Source organism: Camelus dromedarius, chromosome 8 (assembly GCF_036321535.1).
Source record: "Camelus dromedarius isolate mCamDro1 chromosome 8, mCamDro1.pat, whole genome shotgun sequence".
Lineage (NCBI taxonomy): Eukaryota > Metazoa > Chordata > Mammalia > Artiodactyla > Camelidae > Camelus > Camelus dromedarius.
Genome location: NC_087443.1, coordinates 4,429,463 through 4,449,946, shown reverse-complemented (window position 1 = coordinate 4,449,946; position 20,484 = coordinate 4,429,463). Strand labels below are relative to the sequence as shown.

Below are 20,484 nucleotides of genomic sequence, written 5' to 3'. Positions count from 1 at the left end.
ACAGTCGAGCGCTGCGTTGCCGCCCAAGCACCACCACCCTGCCTAGGGGAAGCTCCGTCTTCAGCAGAGGCTCATCTGCGGCTCGGCAAGGTCTGTGACAAGAGCATCTGTCCCGGGTGTGTCTGTCTGCTTCTGGGTCCAGCGTTGCCCCCTCCGTCTCCCTCTCTCCCTCTCTCTGTCAAACTCTTGTCTCTCTGTCAGTCTGTCTCTGGTCTCTTTCTCTGTCTCTTTCTCTGTCTCTGCCTCTGCCTCTGCCTCTGCCTCTGTCACCCCCTCACCCCCCACCCCCTCCCAGAACGCACCCCCGGCGCCGCCTGTCTCTCCACCACTGTGTCTCCTTCCTCTCTTTCTCCCTCTCACCATAGCCTCTCACGTTTGCTCTCACTCTGGCTCTCCTGGAGCAGCTGGCTCATGCTCCCTCTCTTCCCCTCCGTTTGTCTGGGGTGGGGGTGGGGGTGGAGGGGTGTGTGTCTAGCTGTGTGTTTTCAGTGTGTGTCTGTGTGTGTGTGTGTGTGTGTGTGTGTGTGTGTGTGTGTGTGTGTGTGTTTGTGTGTGTCCGCGTGCGTGCGTGTCTGCGTGGGCCGGCGCGCGCTCCTGTCCGTCCGATCGTCCGTCCTTCGGTCCGTCCCGTCTTTCTCAGCTCTCTCTGCAAGGGGCTGTCTTCTTTCGCCTCGGGGGCTGGGCAGGGAGGCCCGCTGACGCCCACCGGCCCGGTGTGGGGTGAAGGGTGGGGCGGGGTGGGGCGTCGGGCCCGGGCTGATGCCTTCCCTCCCGCCGCGACGGAGGTACTGGGTGGGTTTGGGCAAGTTGGTGGAGGCAGGAGGGGCGGCCAAGGTCCGCGCTGGGCTACGCCTAGGCCCGGAGGTGGGTGGGTGGGGCTCAGGGGCCGGCCGGCCGGCGGCCCGGAGGCCCGGAGGCCCGGGTCCGGACGCCTCCGGGGCCACTACAGTCGAGCGCTGCGTCTGATGCGGGGATCCGAGCTGGGACGGGCCTGGAGAGTCCCGGGGTGGGCGGGAGGCGCTGGGAGGCGGGCGGCAGGCGCGCGGTGCGCTCTGCGCTCTGCGCTGTGTGCGCTGAGTGCAGGCCGCGGTGGCTTGGCTTGGCTTGGCTCGGCTCGGCTCGGCTCGGCTCGGCTCGGCTCGGCCCGGCCGGGCTCGGTTCGGCACGGCGCGGGCCGGCCGAGGCGGCGGCAGGGAAGGCGCAGCGCGGGCTCTTGAGGCGCCGCGCGGCGCCTGCCGCTGTCTACGGCCATACCACCCTGAACGCGCCCGATCTCGTCTGATCTCGGAAGCTAAGCAGGGTCGGGCCTGGTTAGTACTTGGATGGGAGACCGCCTGGGAATACCGGGTGCTGTAGGCTTTTTTTTTTTTTTTTTTTTTTTTTGGCCTCCTGCCTCCCTCTCCTTTAGCCGCCGCCCCTGTCCCCAAGGCGGCTCCCCGCAGGCCCGAGCACCTCCTGACCCTCCCCCCACCACGCCACGCCCGCGCAGCCCACGGCCTGCCCCGACCCCGCGTCAGGCAGGCAGGCAGGCGGGCAGCCGGCCGGGCAGCCGGCCGGCCTGCCCGCATGCCGGCGGGCGCACAGGCAGCCGCTTCCCTGCCCCTTGGACCTCGCAGCCCCGGCCCCCCACAGCCCCCACAGCCCCCCGGCCCTCCCCTGGGGGGACTGTGAGGCGGGAGGGGCGACGGCCCGACCGCGACTCCGCCGCAGGCCTGGGCTCCCTCGGTCCGTCCTCGTCCTCCTGCCGCCCGCGGCCCGCGAGCCCTCTCGACGTCCAACGGCGCCCAGCCGCCGGCTGCCCGCCCCAAGTCGACGCCAGCGCCCGCCCGCCGAGACCGCCTTCTCTCCACCAGCCTTGGCCTGCTCTCCCCACGGAAGGAAAGGACGTTCCCGTCCTTCGCCCGGCAGGGCCACGCCCACCGGTCGCCCCTCCGTGTCCCTTGGAACCTGGGCCCCGCCAGAGCCACTTCGTGCGTTGGCCCTCCAGTTCCACGACGCCCCCCTCGGCACACGCCCGTCGCCGCTGCTCTCCAGCAACAGCCAGCCAGGCGCACTCAAGCAAGTCCGGGCGCGCCCGGCCCAGAGAGGCCCGGAGTCGGAACCGACGGCCAGAGAGACAGAGAGACGACGGAAAGCAGGACGACGACACGAAAACCCACCCACCGGGACACGCACACTGCCGCCGACACGCTGACCTGCGCACACCCACCGCCGGCGGGACCGTCTGTCTGTGCCGGGCCCCCGGCCCGCGGCTCCCGGGGAAGGAACCCGAGCAGCGCGCAGAACGGGACTCGTGAGACGTCGTCTGGGAGTCCTGGGGCCCCGCGGGGGACTGCCAGCCCCAAGGCACCTACCTGCCTCCTGCCCGGGGTGCCGCCCAAGCACCACCACCCTGCCTAGGGGAAGCTCCGTCTTCAGCAGAGGCTCATCTGCGGCTCGGCAAGGTCTGTGACAAGAGCATCTGTCCCGGGTGTGTCTGTCTGCTTCTGGGTCCAGCGTTGCCCCCTCCGTCTCCCTCTCTCCCTCTCTCTGTCAAACTCTTGTCTCTCTGTCAGTCTGTCTCTGGTCTCTTTCTCTGTCTCTTTCTCTGTCTCTGCCTCTGCCTCTGCCTCTGCCTCTGTCACCCCCTCACCCCCCACCCCCTCCCAGAACGCACCCCCGGCGCCGCCTGTCTCTCCACCACTGTGTCTCCTTCCTCTCTTTCTCCCTCTCACCATAGCCTCTCACGTTTGCTCTCACTCTGGCTCTCCTGGAGCAGCTGGCTCATGCTCCCTCTCTTCCCCTCCGTTTGTCTGGGGTGGGGGTGGGGGTGGAGGGGTGTGTGTCTAGCTGTGTGTTTTCAGTGTGTGTCTGTGTGTGTGTGTGTGTGTGTGTGTGTGTGTGTGTGTGTGTTTGTGTGTGTCCGCGTGCGTGCGTGTCTGCGTGGGCCGGCGCGCGCTCCTGTCCGTCCGATCGTCCGTCCTTCGGTCCGTCCCGTCTTTCTCAGCTCTCTCTGCAAGGGGCTGTCTTCTTTCGCCTCGGGGGCTGGGCAGGGAGGCCCGCTGACGCCCACCGGCCCGGTGTGGGGTGAAGGGTGGGGCGGGGTGGGGCGTCGGGCCCGGGCTGATGCCTTCCCTCCCGCCGCGACGGAGGTACTGGGTGGGTTTGGGCAAGTTGGTGGAGGCAGGAGGGGCGGCCAAGGTCCGCGCTGGGCTACGCCTAGGCCCGGAGGTGGGTGGGTGGGGCTCAGGGGCCGGCCGGCCGGCGGCCCGGAGGCCCGGAGGCCCGGGTCCGGACGCCTCCGGGGCCACTTGCCCCTGCCAGCGAGCCTGATGCGGGGATCCGAGCTGGGACGGGCCTGGAGAGTCCCGGGGTGGGCGGGAGGCGCTGGGAGGCGGGCGGCAGGCGCGCGGTGCGCTCTGCGCTCTGCGCTGTGTGCGCTGAGTGCAGGCCGCGGTGGCTTGGCTTGGCTTGGCTCGGCTCGGCTCGGCTCGGCTCGGCTCGGCCCGGCCCGGCCGGGCTCGGTTCGGCACGGCGCGGGCCGGCCGAGGCGGCGGCAGGGAAGGCGCAGCGCGGGCTCTTGAGGCGCCGCGCGGCGCCTGCCGCTGTCTACGGCCATACCACCCTGAACGCGCCCGATCTCGTCTGATCTCGGAAGCTAAGCAGGGTCGGGCCTGGTTAGTACTTGGATGGGAGACCGCCTGGGAATACCGGGTGCTGTAGGCTTTTTTTTTTTTTTTTTTTTTTTTGGCCTCCTGCCTCCCTCTCCTTTACCGCCGCCCCTGTCCCCAAGGCGGCTCCCCGCAGGCCCGAGCACCTCCTGACCCTCCCCCCACCACGCCACGCCCGCGCAGCCCACGGCCTGCCCCGACCCCGCGTCAGGCAGGCAGGCAGGCGGGCAGCCGGCCGGGCAGCCGGCCGGCCTGCCCGCATGCCGGCGGGCGCACAGGCAGCCGCTTCCCTGCCCCTTGGACCTCGCAGCCCCGGCCCCCCACAGCCCCCACAGCCCCCCGGCCCTCCCCTGGGGGGACTGTGAGGCGGGAGGGGCGACGGCCCGACCGCGACTCCGCCGCAGGCCTGGGCTCCCTCGGTCCGTCCTCGTCCTCCTGCCGCCCGCGGCCCGCGAGCCCTCTCGACGTCCAACGGCGCCCAGCCGCCGGCTGCCCGCCCCAAGTCGACGCCAGCGCCCGCCCGCCGAGACCGCCTTCTCTCCACCAGCCTTGGCCTGCTCTCCCCACGGAAGGAAAGGACGTTCCCGTCCTTCGCCCGGCAGGGCCACGCCCACCGGTCGCCCCTCCGTGTCCCTTGGAACCTGGGCCCCGCCAGAGCCACTTCGTGCGTTGGCCCTCCAGTTCCACGACGCCCCCCTCGGCACACGCCCGTCGCCGCTGCTCTCCAGCAACAGCCAGCCAGGCGCACTCAAGCAAGTCCGGGCGCGCCCGGCCCAGAGAGGCCCGGAGTCGGAACCGACGGCCAGACAGACAGAGAGACGACGGAAAGCAGGACGACGACACGAAAACCCACCCACCGGGACACGCACACTGCCGCCGACACGCTGACCTGCGCACACCCACCGCCGGCGGGACCGTCTGTCTGTGCCGGGCCCCCGGCCCGCGGCTCCCGGGGAAGGAACCCGAGCAGCGCGCAGAACGGGACTCGTGAGACGTCGTCTGGGAGTCCTGGGGCCCCGCGGGGGACTGCCAGCCCCAAGGCACCTACCTGCCTCCTGCCCGGGGTGCCGCCCAAGCACCACCACCCTGCCTAGGGGAAGCTCCGTCTTCAGCAGAGGCTCATCTGCGGCTCGGCAAGGTCTGTGACAAGAGCATCTGTCCCGGGTGTGTCTGTCTGCTTCTGGGTCCAGCGTTGCCCCCTCCGTCTCCCTCTCTCCCTCTCTCTGTCAAACTCTTGTCTCTCTGTCAGTCTGTCTCTGGTCTCTTTCTCTGTCTCTTTCTCTGTCTCTTTCTCTGTCTCTGCCTCTGCCTCTGCCTCTGCCTCTGTCACCCCCTCACCCCCCACCCCCTCCCAGAACGCACCCCCGGCGCCGCCTGTCTCTCCACCACTGTGTCTCCTTCCTCTCTTTCTCCCTCTCACCATAGCCTCTCACGTTTGCTCTCACTCTGGCTCTCCTGGAGCAGCTGGCTCATGCTCCCTCTCTTCCCCTCCGTTTGTCTGGGGTGGGGGTGGGGGTGGAGGGGTGTGTGTCTAGCTGTGTGTTTTCAGTGTGTGTGTGTGTGTGTGTGTGTTTGTGTGTGTCCGCGTGCGTGCGTGTCTGCGTGGGCCGGCGCGCGCTCCTGTCCGTCCGATCGTCCGTCCTTCGGTCCGTCCCGTCTTTCTCAGCTCTCTCTGCAAGGGGCTGTCTTCTTTCGCCTCGGGGGCTGGGCAGGGAGGCCCGCTGACGCCCACCGGCCCGGTGTGGGGTGAAGGGTGGGGCGGGGTGGGGCGTCGGGCCCGGGCTGATGCCTTCCCTCCCGCCGCGACGGAGGTACTGGGTGGGTTTGGGCAAGTTGGTGGAGGCAGGAGGGGCGGCCAAGGTCCGCGCTGGGCTACGCCTAGGCCCGGAGGTGGGTGGGTGGGGCTCAGGGGCCGGCCGGCCGGCGGCCCGGAGGCCCGGAGGCCCGGGTCCGGACGCCTCCGGGGCCACTTGCCCCTGCCAGCGAGCCTGATGCGGGGATCCGAGCTGGGACGGGCCTGGAGAGTCCCGGGGTGGGCGGGAGGCGCTGGGAGGCGGGCGGCAGGCGCGCGGTGCGCTCTGCGCTCTGCGCTGTGTGCGCTGGGTGCAGGACGCGGTGGCTTGGCTTGGCTTGGCTTGGCTCGGCTCGGCTCGGCTCGGCTCGGCCCGGCCGGGCTCGGTTCGGCACGGCGCGGGCCGGCCGAGGCGGCGGCAGGGAAGGCGCAGCGCGGGCTCTTGAGGCGCCGCGCGGCGCCTGCCGCTGTCTACGGCCATACCACCCTGAACGCGCCCGATCTCGTCTGATCTCGGAAGCTAAGCAGGGTCGGGCCTGGTTAGTACTTGGATGGGAGACCGCCTGGGAATACCGGGTGCTGTAGGCTCTTTTTTTTTTTTTTTTTTTTTTTTTGGCCTCCTGCCTCCCTCTCCTTTAGCCGCCGCCCCTGTCCCCAAGGCGGCTCCCCGCAGGCCCGAGCACCTCCTGACCCTCCCCCCACCACGCCACGCCCGCGCAGCCCACGGCCTGCCCCGACCCCGCGTCAGGCAGGCAGGCAGGCGGGCAGCCGGCCGGGCAGCCGGCCGGCCTGCCCGCATGCCGGCGGGCGCACAGGCAGCCGCTTCCCTGCCCCTTGGACCTCGCAGCCCCGGCCCCCCACAGCCCCCACAGCCCCCCGGCCCTCCCCTGGGGGGACTGTGAGGCGGGAGGGGCGACGGCCCGACCGCGACTCCGCCGCAGGCCTGGGCTCCCTCGGTCCGTCCTCGTCCTCCTGCCGCCCGCGGCCCGCGAGCCCTCTCGACGTCCAACGGCGCCCAGCCGCCGGCTGCCCGCCCCAAGTCGACGCCAGCGCCCGCCCGCCGAGACCGCCTTCTCTCCACCAGCCTTGGCCTGCTCTCCCCACGGAAGGAAAGGACGTTCCCGTCCTTCGCCCGGCAGGGCCACGCCCACCGGTCGCCCCTCCGTGTCCCTTGGAACCTGGGCCCCGCCAGAGCCACTTCGTGCGTTGGCCCTCCAGTTCCACGACGCCCCCCTCGGCACACGCCCGTCGCCGCTGCTCTCCAGCAACAGCCAGCCAGGCGCACTCAAGCAAGTCCGGGCGCGCCCGGCCCAGAGAGGCCCGGAGTCGGAACCGACGGCCAGAGAGACAGAGAGACGACGGAAAGCAGGACGACGACACGAAAACCCACCCACCGGGACACGCACACTGCCGCCGACACGCTGACCTGCGCACACCCACCGCCGGCGGGACCGTCTGTCTGTGCCGGGCCCCCGGCCCGCGGCTCCCGGGGAAGGAACCCGAGCAGCGCGCAGAACGGGACTCGTGAGACGTCGTCTGGGAGTCCTGGGGCCCCGCGGGGGACTGCCAGCCCCAAGGCACCTACCTGCCTCCTGCCCGGGGTGCCGCCCAAGCACCACCACCCTGCCTAGGGGAAGCTCCGTCTTCAGCAGAGGCTCATCTGCGGCTCGGCAAGGTCTGTGACAAGAGCATCTGTCCCGGGTGTGTCTGTCTGCTTCTGGGTCCAGCGTTGCCCCCTCCGTCTCCCTCTCTCCCTCTCTCTGTCAAACTCTTGTCTCTCTGTCAGTCTGTCTCTGGTCTCTTTCTCTGTCTCTTTCTCTGTCTCTGCCTCTGCCTCTGCCTCTGCCTCTGTCACCCCCTCACCCCCCACCCCCTCCCAGAACGCACCCCCGGCGCCGCCTGTCTCTCCACCACTGTGTCTCCTTCCTCTCTTTCTCCCTCTCACCATAGCCTCTCACGTTTGCTCTCACTCTGGCTCTCCTGGAGCAGCTGGCTCATGCTCCCTCTCTTCCCCTCCGTTTGTCTGGGGTGGGGGTGGGGGTGGAGGGGTGTGTGTCTAGCTGTGTGTTTTCAGTGTGTGTCTGTGTGTGTGTGTGTGTGTGTGTGTGTGTGTGTGTGTGTGTTTGTGTGTGTCCGCGTGCGTGCGTGTCTGCGTGGGCCGGCGCGCGCTCCTGTCCGTCCGATCGTCCGTCCTTCGGTCCGTCCCGTCTTTCTCAGCTCTCTCTGCAAGGGGCTGTCTTCTTTCGCCTCGGGGGCTGGGCAGGGAGGCCCGCTGACGCCCACCGGCCCGGTGTGGGGTGAAGGGTGGGGCGGGGTGGGGCGTCGGGCCCGGGCTGATGCCTTCCCTCCCGCCGCGACGGAGGTACTGGGTGGGTTTGGGCAAGTTGGTGGAGGCAGGAGGGGCGGCCAAGGTCCGCGCTGGGCTACGCCTAGGCCCGGAGGTGGGTGGGTGGGGCTCAGGGGCCGGCCGGCCGGCGGCCCGGAGGCCCGGAGGCCCGGGTCCGGACGCCTCCGGGGCCACTTGCCCCTGCCAGCGAGCCTGATGCGGGGATCCGAGCTGGGACGGGCCTGGAGAGTCCCGGGGTGGGCGGGAGGCGCTGGGAGGCGGGCGGCAGGCGCGCGGTGCGCTCTGCGCTCTGCGCTGTGTGCGCTGAGTGCAGGCCGCGGTGGCTTGGCTTGGCTTGGCTCGGCTCGGCTCGGCTCGGCTCGGCTCGGCCCGGCCCGGCCGGGCTCGGTTCGGCACGGCGCGGGCCGGCCGAGGCGGCGGCAGGGAAGGCGCAGCGCGGGCTCTTGAGGCGCCGCGCGGCGCCTGCCGCTGTCTACGGCCATACCACCCTGAACGCGCCCGATCTCGTCTGATCTCGGAAGCTAAGCGGGGTCGGGCCTGGTTAGTACTTGGATGGGAGACCGCCTGGGAATACCGGGTGCTGTAGGCTTTTTTTTTTTTTTTTTTTTTTTTTTGGCCTCCTGCCTCCCTCTCCTTTAGCCGCCGCCCCTGTCCCCAAGGCGGCTCCCCGCAGGCCCGAGCACCTCCTGACCCTCCCCCCACCACGCCACGCCCGCGCAGCCCACGGCCTGCCCCGACCCCGCGTCAGGCAGGCAGGCAGGCGGGCAGCCGGCCGGGCAGCCGGCCGGCCTGCCCGCATGCCGGCGGGCGCACAGGCAGCCGCTTCCCTGCCCCTTGGACCTCGCAGCCCCGGCCCCCCACAGCCCCCACAGCCCCCCGGCCCTCCCCTGGGGGGACTGTGAGGCGGGAGGGGCGACGGCCCGACCGCGACTCCGCCGCAGGCCTGGGCTCCCTCGGTCCGTCCTCGTCCTCCTGCCGCCCGCGGCCCGCGAGCCCTCTCGACGTCCAACGGCGCCCAGCCGCCGGCTGCCCGCCCCAAGTCGACGCCAGCGCCCGCCCGCCGAGACCGCCTTCTCTCCACCAGCCTTGGCCTGCTCTCCCCACGGAAGGAAAGGACGTTCCCGTCCTTCGCCCGGCAGGGCCACGCCCACCGGTCGCCCCTCCGTGTCCCTTGGAACCTGGGCCCCGCCAGAGCCACTTCGTGCGTTGGCCCTCCAGTTCCACGACGCCCCCCTCGGCACACGCCCGTCGCCGCTGCTCTCCAGCAACAGCCAGCCAGGCGCACTCAAGCAAGTCCGGGCGCGCCCGGCCCAGAGAGGCCCGGAGTCGGAACCGACGGCCAGAGAGACAGAGAGACGACGGAAAGCAGGACGACGACACGAAAACCCACCCACCGGGACACGCACACTGCCGCCGACACGCTGACCTGCGCACACCCACCGCCGGCGGGACCGTCTGTCTGTGCCGGGCCCCCGGCCCGCGGCTCCCGGGGAAGGAACCCGAGCAGCGCGCAGAACGGGACTCGTGAGACGTCGTCTGGGAGTCCTGGGGCCCCGCGGGGGACTGCCAGCCCCAAGGCACCTACCTGCCTCCTGCCCGGGGTGCCGCCCAAGCACCACCACCCTGCCTAGGGGAAGCTCCGTCTTCAGCAGAGGCTCATCTGCGGCTCGGCAAGGTCTGTGACAAGAGCATCTGTCCCGGGTGTGTCTGTCTGCTTCTGGGTCCAGCGTTGCCCCCTCCGTCTCCCTCTCTCCCTCTCTCTGTCAAACTCTTGTCTCTCTGTCAGTCTGTCTCTGGTCTCTTTCTCTGTCTCTTTCTCTGTCTCTGCCTCTGCCTCTGCCTCTGCCTCTGTCACCCCCTCACCCCCCACCCCCTCCCAGAACGCACCCCCGGCGCCGCCTGTCTCTCCACCACTGTGTCTCCTTCCTCTCTTTCTCCCTCTCACCATAGCCTCTCACGTTTGCTCTCACTCTGGCTCTCCTGGAGCAGCTGGCTCATGCTCCCTCTCTTCCCCTCCGTTTGTCTGGGGTGGGGGTGGGGGTGGAGGGGTGTGTGTCTAGCTGTGTGTTTTCAGTGTGTGTCTGTGTGTGTGTGTGTGTGTGTGTGTGTGTGTGTGTGTGTGTTTGTGTGTGTCCGCGTGCGTGCGTGTCTGCGTGGGCCGGCGCGCGCTCCTGTCCGTCCGATCGTCCGTCCTTCGGTCCGTCCCGTCTTTCTCAGCTCTCTCTGCAAGGGGCTGTCTTCTTTCGCCTCGGGGGCTGGGCAGGGAGGCCCGCTGACGCCCACCGGCCCGGTGTGGGGTGAAGGGTGGGGCGGGGTGGGGCGTCGGGCCCGGGCTGATGCCTTCCCTCCCGCCGCGACGGAGGTACTGGGTGGGTTTGGGCAAGTTGGTGGAGGCAGGAGGGGCGGCCAAGGTCCGCGCTGGGCTACGCCTAGGCCCGGAGGTGGGTGGGTGGGGCTCAGGGGCCGGCCGGCCGGCGGCCCGGAGGCCCGGAGGCCCGGGTCCGGACGCCTCCGGGGCCACTTGCCCCTGCCAGCGAGCCTGATGCGGGGATCCGAGCTGGGACGGGCCTGGAGAGTCCCGGGGTGGGCGGGAGGCGCTGGGAGGCGGGCGGCAGGCGCGCGGTGCGCTCTGCGCTCTGCGCTGTGTGCGCTGAGTGCAGGCCGCGGTGGCTTGGCTTGGCTTGGCTCGGCTCGGCTCGGCTCGGCTCGGCTCGGCCCGGCCCGGCCGGGCTCGGTTCGGCACGGCGCGGGCCGGCCGAGGCGGCGGCAGGGAAGGCGCAGCGCGGGCTCTTGAGGCGCCGCGCGGCGCCTGCCGCTGTCTACGGCCATACCACCCTGAACGCGCCCGATCTCGTCTGATCTCGGAAGCTAAGCGGGGTCGGGCCTGGTTAGTACTTGGATGGGAGACCGCCTGGGAATACCGGGTGCTGTAGGCTTTTTTTTTTTTTTTTTTTTTTTTTTGGCCTCCTGCCTCCCTCTCCTTTAGCCGCCGCCCCTGTCCCCAAGGCGGCTCCCCGCAGGCCCGAGCACCTCCTGACCCTCCCCCCACCACGCCACGCCCGCGCAGCCCACGGCCTGCCCCGACCCCGCGTCAGGCAGGCAGGCAGGCGGGCAGCCGGCCGGGCAGCCGGCCGGCCTGCCCGCATGCCGGCGGGCGCACAGGCAGCCGCTTCCCTGCCCCTTGGACCTCGCAGCCCCGGCCCCCCACAGCCCCCACAGCCCCCCGGCCCTCCCCTGGGGGGACTGTGAGGCGGGAGGGGCGACGGCCCGACCGCGACTCCGCCGCAGGCCTGGGCTCCCTCGGTCCGTCCTCGTCCTCCTGCCGCCCGCGGCCCGCGAGCCCTCTCGACGTCCAACGGCGCCCAGCCGCCGGCTGCCCGCCCCAAGTCGACGCCAGCGCCCGCCCGCCGAGACCGCCTTCTCTCCACCAGCCTTGGCCTGCTCTCCCCACGGAAGGAAAGGACGTTCCCGTCCTTCGCCCGGCAGGGCCACGCCCACCGGTCGCCCCTCCGTGTCCCTTGGAACCTGGGCCCCGCCAGAGCCACTTCGTGCGTTGGCCCTCCAGTTCCACGACGCCCCCCTCGGCACACGCCCGTCGCCGCTGCTCTCCAGCAACAGCCAGCCAGGCGCACTCAAGCAAGTCCGGGCGCGCCCGGCCCAGAGAGGCCCGGAGTCGGAACCGACGGCCAGAGAGACAGAGAGACGACGGAAAGCAGGACGACGACACGAAAACCCACCCACCGGGACACGCACACTGCCGCCGACACGCTGACCTGCGCACACCCACCGCCGGCGGGACCGTCTGTCTGTGCCGGGCCCCCGGCCCGCGGCTCCCGGGGAAGGAACCCGAGCAGCGCGCAGAACGGGACTCGTGAGACGTCGTCTGGGAGTCCTGGGGCCCCGCGGGGGACTGCCAGCCCCAAGGCACCTACCTGCCTCCTGCCCGGGGTGCCGCCCAAGCACCACCACCCTGCCTAGGGGAAGCTCCGTCTTCAGCAGAGGCTCATCTGCGGCTCGGAAGGTCTGTGACAAGAGCATCTGTCCCGGGTGTGTCTGTCTGCTTCTGGGTCCAGCGTTGCCCCCTCCGTCTCCCTCTCTCCCTCTCTCTGTCAAACTCTTGTCTCTCTGTCAGTCTGTCTCTGGTCTCTTTCTCTGTCTCTTTCTCTGTCTCTGCCTCTGCCTCTGCCTCTGCCTCTGTCACCCCCTCACCCCCCACCCCCTCCCAGAACGCACCCCCGGCGCCGCCTGTCTCTCCACCACTGTGTCTCCTTCCTCTCTTTCTCCCTCTCACCATAGCCTCTCACGTTTGCTCTCACTCTGGCTCTCCTGGAGCAGCTGGCTCATGCTCCCTCTCTTCCCCTCCGTTTGTCTGGGGTGGGGGTGGGGGTGGAGGGGTGTGTGTCTAGCTGTGTGTTTTCAGTGTGTGTCTGTGTGTGTGTGTGTGTGTGTGTGTGTGTGTGTGTGTGTGTGTGTGTGTTTGTGTGTGTCCGCGTGCGTGCGTGTCTGCGTGGGCCGGCGCGCGCTCCTGTCCGTCCGATCGTCCGTCCTTCGGTCCGTCCCGTCTTTCTCAGCTCTCTCTGCAAGGGGCTGTCTTCTTTCGCCTCGGGGGCTGGGCAGGGAGGCCCGCTGACGCCCACCGGCCCGGTGTGGGGTGAAGGGTGGGGCGGGGTGGGGCGTCGGGCCCGGGCTGATGCCTTCCCTCCCGCCGCGACGGAGGTACTGGGTGGGTTTGGGCAAGTTGGTGGAGGCAGGAGGGGCGGCCAAGGTCCGCGCTGGGCTACGCCTAGGCCCGGAGGTGGGTGGGTGGGGCTCAGGGGCCGGCCGGCCGGCGGCCCGGAGGCCCGGAGGCCCGGGTCCGGACGCCTCCGGGGCCACTTGCCCCTGCCAGCGAGCCTGATGCGGGGATCCGAGCTGGGACGGGCCTGGAGAGTCCCGGGGTGGGCGGGAGGCGCTGGGAGGCGGGCGGCAGGCGCGCGGTGCGCTCTGCGCTCTGCGCTGTGTGCGCTGAGTGCAGGCCGCGGTGGCTTGGCTTGGCTTGGCTCGGCTCGGCTCGGCTCGGCTCGGCTCGGCTCGGCCCGGCCGGGCTCGGTTCGGCACGGCGCGGGCCGGCCGAGGCGGCGGCAGGGAAGGCGCAGCGCGGGCTCTTGAGGCGCCGCGCGGCGCCTGCCGCTGTCTACGGCCATACCACCCTGAACGCGCCCGATCTCGTCTGATCTCGGAAGCTAAGCAGGGTCGGGCCTGGTTAGTACTTGGATGGGAGACCGCCTGGGAATACCGGGTGCTGTAGGCTTTTTTTTTTTTTTTTTTTTTTTTTTGGCCTCCTGCCTCCCTCTCCTTTAGCCGCCGCCCCTGTCCCCAAGGCGGCTCCCCGCAGGCCCGAGCACCTCCTGACCCTCCCCCCACCACGCCACGCCCGCGCAGCCCACGGCCTGCCCCGACCCCGCGTCAGGCAGGCAGGCAGGCGGGCAGCCGGCCGGGCAGCCGGCCGGCCTGCCCGCATGCCGGCGGGCGCACAGGCAGCCGCTTCCCTGCCCCTTGGACCTCGCAGCCCCGGCCCCCCACAGCCCCCACAGCCCCCCGGCCCTCCCCTGGGGGGACTGTGAGGCGGGAGGGGCGACGGCCCGACCGCGACTCCGCCGCAGGCCTGGGCTCCCTCGGTCCGTCCTCGTCCTCCTGCCGCCCGCGGCCCGCGAGCCCTCTCGACGTCCAACGGCGCCCAGCCGCCGGCTGCCCGCCCCAAGTCGACGCCAGCGCCCGCCCGCCGAGACCGCCTTCTCTCCACCAGCCTTGGCCTGCTCTCCCCACGGAAGGAAAGGACGTTCCCGTCCTTCGCCCGGCAGGGCCACGCCCACCGGTCGCCCCTCCGTGTCCCTTGGAACCTGGGCCCCGCCAGAGCCACTTCGTGCGTTGGCCCTCCAGTTCCACGACGCCCCCCTCGGCACACGCCCGTCGCCGCTGCTCTCCAGCAACAGCCAGCCAGGCGCACTCAAGCAAGTCCGGGCGCGCCCGGCCCAGAGAGGCCCGGAGTCGGAACCGACGGCCAGAGAGACAGAGAGACGACGGAAAGCAGGACGACGACACGAAAACCCACCCACCGGGACACGCACACTGCCGCCGACACGCTGACCTGCGCACACCCACCGCCGGCGGGACCGTCTGTCTGTGCCGGGCCCCCGGCCCGCGGCTCCCGGGGAAGGAACCCGAGCAGCGCGCAGAACGGGACTCGTGAGACGTCGTCTGGGAGTCCTGGGGCCCCGCGGGGGACTGCCAGCCCCAAGGCACCTACCTGCCTCCTGCCCGGGGTGCCGCCCAAGCACCACCACCCTGCCTAGGGGAAGCTCCGTCTTCAGCAGAGGCTCATCTGCGGCTCGGCAAGGTCTGTGACAAGAGCATCTGTCCCGGGTGTGTCTGTCTGCTTCTGGGTCCAGCGTTGCCCCCTCCGTCTCCCTCTCTCCCTCTCTCTGTCAAACTCTTGTCTCTCTGTCAGTCTGTCTCTGGTCTCTTTCTCTGTCTCTTTCTCTGTCTCTGCCTCTGCCTCTGCCTCTGCCTCTGTCACCCCCTCACCCCCCACCCCCTCCCAGAACGCACCCCCGGCGCCGCCTGTCTCTCCACCACTGTGTCTCCTTCCTCTCTTTCTCCCTCTCACCATAGCCTCTCACGTTTGCTCTCACTCTGGCTCTCCTGGAGCAGCTGGCTCATGCTCCCTCTCTTCCCCTCCGTTTGTCTGGGGTGGGGGTGGGGGTGGAGGGGTGTGTGTCTAGCTGTGTGTTTTCAGTGTGTGTCTGTGTGTGTGTGTGTGTGTGTGTGTGTGTGTGTGTGTGTGTTTGTGTGTGTCCGCGTGCGTGCGTGTCTGCGTGGGCCGGCGCGCGCTCCTGTCCGTCCGATCGTCCGTCCTTCGGTCCGTCCCGTCTTTCTCAGCTCTCTCTGCAAGGGGCTGTCTTCTTTCGCCTCGGGGGCTGGGCAGGGAGGCCCGCTGACGCCCACCGGCCCGGTGTGGGGTGAAGGGTGGGGCGGGGTGGGGCGTCGGGCCCGGGCTGATGCCTTCCCTCCCGCCGCGACGGAGGTACTGGGTGGGTTTGGGCAAGTTGGTGGAGGCAGGAGGGGCGGCCAAGGTCCGCGCTGGGCTACGCCTAGGCCCGGAGGTGGGTGGGTGGGGCTCAGGGGCCGGCCGGCCGGCGGCCCGGAGGCCCGGAGGCCCGGGTCCGGACGCCTCCGGGGCCACTTGCCCCTGCCAGCGAGCCTGATGCGGGGATCCGAGCTGGGACGGGCCTGGAGAGTCCCGGGGTGGGCGGGAGGCGCTGGGAGGCGGGCGGCAGGCGCGCGGTGCGCTCTGCGCTCTGCGCTGTGTGCGCTGAGTGCAGGCCGCGGTGGCTTGGCTTGGCTTGGCTCGGCTCGGCTCGGCTCGGCTCGGCTCGGCCCGGCCCGGCCGGGCTCGGTTCGGCACGGCGCGGGCCGGCCGAGGCGGCGGCAGGGAAGGCGCAGCGCGGGCTCTTGAGGCGCCGCGCGGCGCCTGCCGCTGTCTACGGCCATACCACCCTGAACGCGCCCGATCTCGTCTGATCTCGGAAGCTAAGCAGGGTCGGGCCTGGTTAGTACTTGGATGGGAGACCGCCTGGGAATACCGGGTGCTGTAGGCTTTTTTTTTTTTTTTTTTTTTTTTGGCCTCCTGCCTCCCTCTCCTTTACCGCCGCCCCTGTCCCCAAGGCGGCTCCCCGCAGGCCCGAGCACCTCCTGACCCTCCCCCCACCACGCCACGCCCGCGCAGCCCACGGCCTGCCCCGACCCCGCGTCAGGCAGGCAGGCAGGCGGGCAGCCGGCCGGGCAGCCGGCCGGCCTGCCCGCATGCCGGCGGGCGCACAGGCAGCCGCTTCCCTGCCCCTTGGACCTCGCAGCCCCGGCCCCCCACAGCCCCCACAGCCCCCCGGCCCTCCCCTGGGGGGACTGTGAGGCGGGAGGGGCGACGGCCCGACCGCGACTCCGCCGCAGGCCTGGGCTCCCTCGGTCCGTCCTCGTCCTCCTGCCGCCCGCGGCCCGCGAGCCCTCTCGACGTCCAACGGCGCCCAGCCGCCGGCTGCCCGCCCCAAGTCGACGCCAGCGCCCGCCCGCCGAGACCGCCTTCTCTCCACCAGCCTTGGCCTGCTCTCCCCACGGAAGGAAAGGACGTTCCCGTCCTTCGCCCGGCAGGGCCACGCCCACCGGTCGCCCCTCCGTGTCCCTTGGAACCTGGGCCCCGCCAGAGCCACTTCGTGCGTTGGCCCTCCAGTTCCACGACGCCCCCCTCGGCACACGCCCGTCGCCGCTGCTCTCCAGCAACAGCCAGCCAGGCGCACTCAAGCAAGTCCGGGCGCGCCCGGCCCAGAGAGGCCCGGAGTCGGAACCGACGGCCAGACAGACAGAGAGACGACGGAAAGCAGGACGACGACACGAAAACCCACCCACCGGGACACGCACACTGCCGCCGACACGCTGACCTGCGCACACCCACCGCCGGCGGGACCGTCTGTCTGTGCCGGGCCCCCGGCCCGCGGCTCCCGGGGAAGGAACCCGAGCAGCGCGCAGAACGGGACTCGTGAGACGTCGTCTGGGAGTCCTGGGGCCCCGCGGGGGACTGCCAGCCCCAAGGCACCTACCTGCCTCCTGCCCGGGGTGCCGCCCAAGCACCACCACCCTGCCTAGGGGAAGCTCCGTCTTCAGCAGAGGCTCATCTGCGGCTCGGCAAGGTCTGTGACAAGAGCATCTGTCCCGGGTGTGTCTGTCTGCTTCTGGGTCCAGCGTTGCCCCCTCCGTCTCCCTCTCTCCCTCTCTCTGTCAAACTCTTGTCTCTCTGTCAGTCTGTCTCTGGTCTCTTTCTCTGTCTCTTTCTCTGTCTCTTTCTCTGTCTCTGCCTCTGCCTCTGCCTCTGCCTCTGTCACCCCCTCACCCCCCACCCCCTCCCAGAACGCACCCCCGGCGCCGCCTGTCTCTCCACCACTGTGTCTCCTTCCTCTCTTTCTCCCTCTCACCATAGCCTCTCACGTTTGCTCTCACTCTGGCTCTCCTGGAGCAGCTGGCTCATGCTCCCTCTCTTCCCCTCCGTTTGTCTGGGGTGGGGGTGGGGGTGGAGGGGTGTGTGTCTAGCTGTGTGTTTTCAGTGTGTGTGTGTGTGTGTGTGTGTTTGTGTGTGTCCGCGTGCGTGCGTGTCTGCGTGGGCCGGCGCGCGCTCCTGTCCGTCCGATCGTCCGTCCTTCGGTCCGTCCCGTCTTTCTCAGCTCTCTCTGCAAGGGGCTGTCTTCTTTCGCCTCGGGGGCTGGGCAGGGAGGCCCGCTGACGCCCACCGGCCCGGTGTGGGGTGAAGGGTGGGGCGGGGTGGGGCGTCGGGCCCGGGCTGATGCCTTCCCTCCCGCCGCGACGGAGGTACTGGGTGGGTTTGGGCAAGTTGGTGGAGGCAGGAGGGGCGGCCAAGGTCCGCGCTGGGCTACGCCTAGGCCCGGAGGTGGGTGGGTGGGGCTCAGGGGCCGGCCGGCCGGCGGCCCGGAGGCCCGGAGGCCCGGGTCCGGACGCCTCCGGGGCCACTTGCCCCTGCCAGCGAGCCTGATGCGGGGATCCGAGCTGGGACGGGCCTGGAGAGTCCCGGGGTGGGCGGGAGGCGCTGGGAGGCGGGCGGCAGGCGCGCGGTGCGCTCTGCGCTCTGCGCTGTGTGCGCTGGGTGCAGGACGCGGTGGCTTGGCTTGGCTTGGCTTGGCTCGGCTCGGCTCGGCTCGGCTCGGCCCGGCCGGGCTCGGTTCGGCACGGCGCGGGCCGGCCGAGGCGGCGGCAGGGAAGGCGCAGCGCGGGCTCTTGAGGCGCCGCGCGGCGCCTGCCGCTGTCTACGGCCATACCACCCTGAACGCGCCCGATCTCGTCTGATCTCGGAAGCTAAGCAGGGTCGGGCCTGGTTAGTACTTGGATGGGAGACCGCCTGGGAATACCGGGTGCTGTAGGCTCTTTTTTTTTTTTTTTTTTTTTTTGGCCTCCTGCCTCCCTCTCCTTTAGCCGCCGCCCCTGTCCCCAAGGCGGCTCCCCGCAGGCCCGAGCACCTCCTGACCCTCCCCCCACCACGCCACGCCCGCGCAGCCCACGGCCTGCCCCGACCCCGCGTCAGGCAGGCAGGCAGGCGGGCAGCCGGCCGGGCAGCCGGCCGGCCTGCCCGCATGCCGGCGGGCGCACAGGCAGCCGCTTCCCTGCCCCTTGGACCTCGCAGCCCCGGCCCCCCACAGCCCCCACAGCCCCCCGGCCCTCCCCTGGGGGGACTGTGAGGCGGGAGGGGCGACGGCCCGACCGCGACTCCGCCGCAGGCCTGGGCTCCCTCGGTCCGTCCTCGTCCTCCTGCCGCCCGCGGCCCGCGAGCCCTCTCGACGTCCAACGGCGCCCAGCCGCCGGCTGCCCGCCCCAAGTCGACGCCAGCGCCCGCCCGCCGAGACCGCCTTCTCTCCACCAGCCTTGGCCTGCTCTCCCCACGGAAGGAAAGGACGTTCCCGTCCTTCGCCCGGCAGGGCCACGCCCACCGGTCGCCCCTCCGTGTCCCTTGGAACCTGGGCCCCGCCAGAGCCACTTCGTGCGTTGGCCCTCCAGTTCCACGACGCCCCCCTCGGCACACGCCCGTCGCCGCTGCTCTCCAGCAACAGCCAGCCAGGCGCACTCAAGCAAGTCCGGGCGCGCCCGGCCCAGAGAGGCCCGGAGTCGGAACCGACGGCCAGACAGACAGAGAGACGACGGAAAGCAGGACGACGACACGAAAACCCACCCACCGGGACACGCACACTGCCGCCGACACGCTGACCTGCGCACACCCACCGCCGGCGGGACCGTCTGTCTGTGCCGGGCCCCCGGCCCGCGGCTCCCGGGGAAGGAACCCGAGCAGCGCGCAGAACGGGACTCGTGAGACGTCGTCTGGGAGTCCTGGGGCCCCGCGGGGGACTGCCAGCCCCAAGGCACCTACCTGCCTCCTGCCCGGGGTGCCGCCCAAGCACCACCACCCTGCCTAGGGGAAGCTCCGTCTTCAGCAGAGGCTCATCTGCGGCTCGGCAAGGTCTGTGACAAGAGCATCTGTCCCGGGTGTGTCTGTCTGCTTCTGGGTCCAGCGTTGCCCCCTCCGTCTCCCTCTCTCCCTCTCTCTGTCAAACTCTTGTCTCTCTGTCAGTCTGTCTCTGGTCTCTTTCTCTGTCTCTTTCTCTGTCTCTGCCTCTGCCTCTGCCTCTGCCTCTGTCACCCCCTCACCCCCCACCCCCTCCCAGAACGCACCCCCGGCGCCGCCTGTCTCTCCACCACTGTGTCTCCTTCCTCTCTTTCTCCCTCTCACCATAGCCTCTCACGTTTGCTCTCACTCTGGCTCTCCTGGAGCAGCTGGCTCATGCTCCCTCTCTTCCCCTCCGTTTGTCTGGGGTGGGGGTGGGGGTGGAGGGGTGTGTGTCTAGCTGTGTGTTTTCAGTGTGTGTCTGTGTGTGTGTGTGTGTGTGTGTGTGTGTGTGTGTGTTTGTGTGTGTCCGCGTGCGTGCGTGTCTGCGTGGGCCGGCGCGCGCTCCTGTCCGTCCGATCGTCCGTCCTTCGGTCCGTCCCGTCTTTCTCAGCTCTCTCTGCAAGGGGCTGTCTTCTTTCGCCTCGGGGGCTGGGCAGGGAGGCCCGCTGACGCCCACCGGCCCGGTGTGGGGTGAAGGGTGGGGCGGGGTGGGGCGTCGGGCCCGGGCTGATGCCTTCCCTCCCGCCGCGACGGAGGTACTGGGTGGGTTTGGGCAAGTTGGTGGAGGCAGGAGGGGCGGCCAAGGTCCGCGCTGGGCTACGCCTAGGCCCGGAGGTGGGTGGGTGGGGCTCAGGGGCCGGCCGGCCGGCGGCCCGGAGGCCCGGAGGCCCGGGTCCGGACGCCTCCGGGGCCACTTGCCCCTGCCAGCGAGCCTGATGCGGGGATCCGAGCTGGGACGGGCCTGGAGAGTCCCGGGGTGGGCGGGAGGCTCTGGGAGGCGGGCGGCAGGCGCGCGGTGCGCTCTGCGCTCTGCGCTGTGTGCGCTGAGTGCAGGCCGCGGTGGCTTGGCTTGGCTTGGCTCGGCTCGGCTCGGCTCGGCTCGGCTCGGCCCGGCCCGGCCGGGCTCGGTTCGGCACGGCGCGGGCCGGCCGAGGCGGCGGCAGGGAAGGCGCAGCGCGGGCTCTTGAGGCGCCGCGCGGCGCCTGCCGCTGTCTACGGCCATACCACCCTGAACGCGCCCGATCTCGTCTGATCTCGGAAGCTAAGCAGGGTCGGGCCTGGTTAGTACTTGGATGGGAGACCGCCTGGGAATACCGGGTGCTGTAGGCTTTTTTTTTTTTTTTTTTTTTTTTGGCCTCCTGCCTCCCTCTCCTTTAGCCGCCGCCCCTGTCCCCAAGGCGGCTCCCCGCAGGCCCGAGCACCTCCTGACCCTCCCCCCACCACGCCACGCCCGCGCAGCCCACGGCCTGCCCCGACCCCGCGTCAGGCAGGCAGGCAGGCGGGCAGCCGGCCGGGCAGCCGGCCGGCCTGCCCGCATGCCGGCGGGCGCACAGGCAGCCGCTTCCCTGCCCCTTGGACCTCGCAGCCCCGGCCCCCCACAGCCCCCACAGCCCCCCGGCCCTCCCCTGGGGGGACTGTGAGGCGGGAGGGGCGACGGCCCGACCGCGACTCCGCCGCAGGCCTGGGCTCCCTCGGTCCGTCCTCGTCCTCCTGCCGCCCG

At 70.7% G+C, this 20,484-nt stretch overlaps 9 non-coding genes across 9 annotated transcripts; all 9 read left to right on the top strand.

Annotated features, from left to right (window-relative positions):
- Positions 1–1,240: 1,240 nt before the first annotated feature.
- On the top strand, positions 1,241–1,359 carry LOC135321938 (5S ribosomal RNA). Its single transcript, XR_010382113.1, has one exon. It is a non-coding gene; the product is annotated as a 5S ribosomal RNA (ribosomal RNA).
- Positions 1,360–3,586: 2,227 nt separating this feature from the next.
- On the top strand, positions 3,587–3,705 carry LOC135321937 (5S ribosomal RNA). The gene has a single exon (XR_010382112.1). It is a non-coding gene; the product is annotated as a 5S ribosomal RNA (ribosomal RNA).
- A 2,206-nt stretch (positions 3,706–5,911) lies between these two features.
- LOC135321936 (5S ribosomal RNA) lies at positions 5,912–6,030 on the top strand. The gene has a single exon (XR_010382111.1). It is a non-coding gene; the product is annotated as a 5S ribosomal RNA (ribosomal RNA).
- Positions 6,031–8,259: 2,229 nt separating this feature from the next.
- LOC135321900 (5S ribosomal RNA) lies at positions 8,260–8,378 on the top strand. Its single transcript, XR_010382075.1, has one exon. It is a non-coding gene; the product is annotated as a 5S ribosomal RNA (ribosomal RNA).
- A 2,228-nt stretch (positions 8,379–10,606) lies between these two features.
- On the top strand, positions 10,607–10,725 carry LOC135321899 (5S ribosomal RNA). Its single transcript, XR_010382074.1, has one exon. It is a non-coding gene; the product is annotated as a 5S ribosomal RNA (ribosomal RNA).
- A 2,235-nt stretch (positions 10,726–12,960) lies between these two features.
- Positions 12,961–13,079, top strand: LOC135321935 (5S ribosomal RNA). Its single transcript, XR_010382110.1, has one exon. It is a non-coding gene; the product is annotated as a 5S ribosomal RNA (ribosomal RNA).
- A 2,228-nt stretch (positions 13,080–15,307) lies between these two features.
- LOC135321934 (5S ribosomal RNA) lies at positions 15,308–15,426 on the top strand. Its single transcript, XR_010382109.1, has one exon. It is a non-coding gene; the product is annotated as a 5S ribosomal RNA (ribosomal RNA).
- A 2,206-nt stretch (positions 15,427–17,632) lies between these two features.
- On the top strand, positions 17,633–17,751 carry LOC135321933 (5S ribosomal RNA). Its single transcript, XR_010382108.1, has one exon. It is a non-coding gene; the product is annotated as a 5S ribosomal RNA (ribosomal RNA).
- Positions 17,752–19,974: 2,223 nt separating this feature from the next.
- On the top strand, positions 19,975–20,093 carry LOC135321932 (5S ribosomal RNA). The gene has a single exon (XR_010382107.1). It is a non-coding gene; the product is annotated as a 5S ribosomal RNA (ribosomal RNA).
- Positions 20,094–20,484: the final 391 nt, after the last annotated feature.